The following is a 5,571-nucleotide window of genomic DNA, read 5'->3' as shown; positions in this document are numbered from 1 at the left end:
TAAAAAAAAAGAAGAAGAAGAAGAAAGAAAGAAAGAAAACAACTAATGAGGGGCACCAGGGTGGCTCAATCTCTTAAGCCTCTGACTTCGGCTCAGGTCATGATTCCACAGTTCTGGGATCACGTCCCACATTGGGCTCCCCAATCAGCGAGTAGTCTGTTTCCTCTTCCTCTGTCCCTATCCCTGCTCTGCTCTCTCAAATAAATAAATAAAATCTCTTTAAAAAAATTAATGAGGGGCGCCTGGGTGGCTCAGTGGGTTAAAGCCTCTGCTTTTGGCTCAGGTCGTGATCTCAGGGTCCTGGGATAGAGCCCTGCATCAGGCTCTCTGCTCGGCAGGGAGCCTGCTTCCCTCTCTCTCTCTGCCTGTCTCTCTGTCTACTTGTGATCTCCCTCTCTCTCTCTCTGTCAAATAAATAAATAAATAAATAAATAAATAAATAAATAAAATTAATGAGGACCCTAAAGAGCTGTTGTTTAAAGGAAAAGGGATGGGGCTACTGGGTGGCTCAGATGGTTAAACGTTTGCCTTTGGCTCAGGTCATGATCCCAGGGTCCTGGGATTGAGCCCCACATCGGGATCCCTTCTTGGTTGGGAGCCTGCTTCTCCCTCTCCTCCTACTGCTCCCCCTGCTTGTGCTCTCTTGCTCTATCAAATAAATAAAATGTTTTTAAAAATAAATAAATACATGAAGGGATAAGAATTATATCTATGTATATTTACTAAATACACTAAATATTTAATTCAGCTAATAAATCCATTAGATGTTAACATAAATCACTTATTTCAGGAGAATAACTATATGTTTTTAAAAACAAAGTAGTGGGGTGCCTGGGTGGCTCAGTGGGTTAAGCTGCTGCCTTCGGCTCAGGTCATGATCTCAGGGTCCTGGGATCGAGTCCCGCATCGGGCTCTCTGCTCAGCAGGGAGCCTGCTTCCTCCTCTCTCTCTCTCTCTGCCTGCCTCTCTGCCTACTTGTGATCTCTCTCTGTCAAATAAATAAATAAAATCTTTTTTAAAAATTAAAAAAATTATAAATAAATTTTAAAAAAAAGTAAAAACAAAGTAGTGAGGGGTGCCTGGGTGGCTCAGTTGCTTTGACGCTTGATTTCGGCTCAGGTTGTGGTCTCAGGGTCATGGGATTGAGTTCTGTGACGGCTCACACTCCATGCACAGTTTACTTGCAATTATCTCCTCTCCCTCTGTCCCTTCCCCCACCCCTCACATGTGCACATAATCTCTCTCTCTTAAAAGATTTTTTTTTTCAATTTAAAAAAATTAAAACAGGGCGCCTGGGTGGCTCAGTGGGTTAAGCCGCTGCCTTCGGCTCGGGTCATGATCCCAGGGTCCTGGGATCGAGTCCCGCATCGGGCTCTCTGCTCAGCAGGGAGCCTGCTTCCCTCTCTTTCTCTCTGCCTGCCTCTCTGCCTACTTGTGATCTCCCTCTGTCAAATAAATAAAAAAAAAAAAAAAAAAAAAATTAAAACAAAACAAAGCAGTGAAAAGAATGGCTTTGTTTTACATTTTGTAAAGTCCCAATTGTCTGACTTAATAGAAGAGACCCGGATTCTCACACAAGCTTCTGCAATTAATCTGTTACAATATGCTGTCTTGATGGAAGTACATGAAGAAAATCCAGCAGCACACAGACAGATACACAACTGGAAGAGGGAGGAATGCTGTATCCTTTTCAGCTAATTGGAGATATTCTACTTTTTTATTTATACCACAACTCAAAAACTAGTAGTATGTTCAAGTTAGTTATAACGAAGAATATGAAACTGTATCAGTGAACTTTTCACACTGTTACACTGAAACCCATCGGTCTATTGGAAAATACTGATCTACTGAGTTACTACATTTCATGATACAGTATTTTTAACCCACTGAGCCACCCAGGCACCCCATGATACAGTATTTTTAATACCTTCTTGGTATCACCACTGATCTCCTCAGAAAAATCTTTAAATGTTGAGAAGTTGTCAGGCTTGTGGCGAATAAAAGTTTTCTCAAAGACTATTTTGCTTGAAAGCTCGAATTTTATCATTGGCAACAAACCATCAGTTGTCCTCCAAGTGACCACCTCATTTCATTCATTCTGAGAGAACACCTGTCAAATATCCTAACTGAATAACTGCAGTCTCATCCTTTCAAGTAAAAATGGTGCTCCATGAAAAAAGTCACCAGTTCCACTTCAACTCGAACAACTGTACAAGTGCCTTACCTCAACTCTTCAGCACGCAATCGAGTGCTCTATGCAAACTTCCCATTTCTCCACACAGAACACTAGAAAGACTGGTTCAGGGCTAAGTTTTAATACCGATTACTACTTTTCACTGCTTCTTCAAGGACACTCTTAAATGGAACTGTTTTTTTTTTTTTTTTTTTTTTTAAAGATTTTATTTATTTATTTATTTGACAGAGAGAGAGATCACAAGTAGGCGGAGAGTCAGGCAGAGAGAGAGAGAGAGAGAAGCAGGCTCCCGCTGAGCAAAGAGCCCGATGCGGGGCTCGATCCCAGGACCCTGAGATCATGACCCGAGCCGAAGGCAGCGGCTTAATCCACTGAGCCACCCAGGCGCCCCTTAAATGGAACTGTTTTAACATTGAATGTGTAGCAACAGTGAGGCATACAATGACAACTACAAGTACTGCGACTACTGTTTGGGGACACCGCATGGACTCCTGCTAAAGCACAAGCAGTTTTACCCAACCGTTGCTTTTTAATAGTAGAGTACAAGTGCAGTACAGTGCAGATGAGAAATGCAAGCAACACTTTAGAATTATTATGAAAAGAGTTTATCTCCTGGATCCACAGGCGATCACATTTTGAAAACCACTTAATGGCTCAGTAAAAGAAACTGGGAGAACTGGTTTCTGTCTGGGAAAAACTAAATCACAGTCCTACTTCACTTCATACACAAAAATGAATTCCAAGTAGATTTTTTAAAAGCTAAATATGAAAAGTAAAACTTCCAGAAGAAAACATAATAGGATGGGGCACCTGGGTGGCGCAGTTGGTTGAGTGCCCAACCTTTAGTTTCAGCTCAGTTCGTGAGCTTAGAGTCATGCGATCCAGCCCTGTGTTGGACTCTGTGCTCCATGAGGAGTCTGCTTAAGATTCTCTCTCCCTCTCCTCTGCCTCTCCCGCTTGTACTCTCTCGCTCCTTCTTTCTTTCTAGAAGAAATCTTTAAAAAACAAAGAAAGAAAACACAGTAGGATATCTTATCAACCTCAGGGTAAAATTTCTTAAGCAAAGCACAAAAAACACCAACTCTAAGTAGATTGATTACTCTGATGACATTACCATAATAACAATAAATCCTGAATATCAAACAACACCAAACAAATGAAAAGGCAGGTATCAGATGTAAAAAGAACTTCTGCACTAATTAAGATGAAGACAATGCCGCAGGAAAATGAGTAAAGATATGAAGAGGCAATTCACAGAAGACAAATGGTCAATAAATAGATACAAATAGCTGAACCTCACTACTAATCAGAAAAATGCTAACTGAAACCCCTCATGTACACCCATCAGAAAAACAAAAATGTAAAAATCTGACAGCACCAAGGGGCACCTGGGTGGCTCGGTTGGTTCTGTTGGCTTCGGCTCAGGTCATGATCCCAGAGTCATGGGATCGAGTCCCACATGGGGCTCCCAACTCAATGGGGAGTCGTCTTCTCCCTCTGCCTGCTGCTCTCCCTGCTTGTGCTCACTCGCTCTTAAAAAAAAAAAAAAAAAATTCTGACAGTACCAAGTGTTGATAAGGTCACCGAGCAATAGCAACACTACTGGTGGAATAAGAACAGCAACCATCACATTGAAGAGCAAACTGGCAGTATCTAGAAAGGTGGATATTTCCATAACCCAGCATTTCGACTCCTAGATATGTATGCTAGGGAAACTCCTACATGTGTGCACAAGGAGACATATACAACAGGGACCGCTGAAGCCCTGTTTGTAACAGTAGAAAATGAGAAACCGCCTAAATATCAAACAAGATGTAAATGGATAAGTAGGTTGTGGTTACTGTCCAAGGAAACTTGGAGGTGTTGCCTACTCACACTGTTTAATGTGGTAGCCACCAGCCACAGATGCCTATTAAATGCATAAGATGTGACTAAGAGTGACTAGGGAATTGAAATTTCTATTTAATATTCATTAACTGAAATCTAAATAGCCATATGTCGCTAATGGCTACCACATCAGACAGCATGGCTACAGCAGTAAAAATAAATAAATCAGAGTTACATACATGTAAATGTAGATACACTGCAAAAGCATTACATTAGACCAAAAAAAAAAAAGTTTCAGAAGGCAATGGCTGAGACTAGAGTGCAGCAAGCAGGGTATATAGAGTGAATACTTCAGGAGGCACTCACCCTCAGGGTTGCACAGAGACAAGCTGGGCACTTGGGTGACCCCGAGAGTGAAAACCTCCTTAAATTTTGGGCCATAGATGCCTGGTTCACATCACCTTGTAAGTATATATCCAGTATGTCACCATGTCAGGGGTCCCCAAGATCATCCCAGGTTCAGGGATTCACTAGGAGGACTCACAGGATTTAGCATAGAGCCTACACACAGCTATAGCTTCTTATAGTGAAATGGTAAAAAGCATAGTAAGGCAAGGGAAAAAGCACAGGGTGTGAAGTCGAGAGGAAACCAGGCACAAGACTTCAAGAATCTTCACCTAGTGAAGTCACAAGGGATGCACTTAGTTCCTATAGGAAAGTTATAACCACACGTGTGAACTGTGTCCCACCAGGGAAGCTCATTAGAGACTCTGCCCAGGGTATTTACTGGGGACTGGTCAAGCACCAAAATTCCAGACCCCAGAAGGAAAGGAGTATTCAACATAAATTACATTATACAGTTTAAGTATCATGAGGCACTCAAAATTTACAGTATGACAGGAAACTTCATGAAATCCAAGTTCCTAGAGACCAGTCAAGGGCCAACCTTGCAAACAGGCCTTTCTAAAGACAGCAGTCTCATGCCTAGAATGGTAACTTTTTTGCATAGATTTCATTTATATAAAATTGTAAAACATGAAAATACTATATATTGTATATAAAGATGTACAAACATGCACAGAAGACAAACACCAAATCTAGGGTTGTGGTTACATTGGAGGAAAAAGGGAAAGGAATAGGTTTGAGACAGGAGTACACAAGACCTTTCAACTGCATCTCTAATGTTTGACTCCTTAAGCTGGGTAATAGGTAAAAATGTATTTTGTTGTAGTATTTCTTCTACCTTTCCAAATAGGTGTGCACCTGAAATATAGTAGGAAGAATAAAGACATCTCCTGCGGCGCCTGGGTGGCTCAGTCGGTTAAGCATCTGCCTATGACTCAGGTCATAATTCCAGGGTCCTGGGATCCAGCCCTGCATCTGGCTCCCTGCTGAGCAGGGAATCTGCTTCTCCCTCTCCCTGCTACTCCCCCTGCTTGTGTGCCCACATGCTCTCTCTCTCAAATAAATAAATAAATAATCTTAACAACAACAAAAAAAGACTTATCTCCTTATTACTATATACTACTAACAGTTCATGTTATAGAGTG

This window comes from Mustela lutreola, chromosome 2 (assembly GCF_030435805.1).
Source record: "Mustela lutreola isolate mMusLut2 chromosome 2, mMusLut2.pri, whole genome shotgun sequence".
Taxonomy (NCBI): Eukaryota; Metazoa; Chordata; class Mammalia; order Carnivora; family Mustelidae; genus Mustela; species Mustela lutreola.
This window is presented reverse-complemented; position numbering follows the sequence as displayed.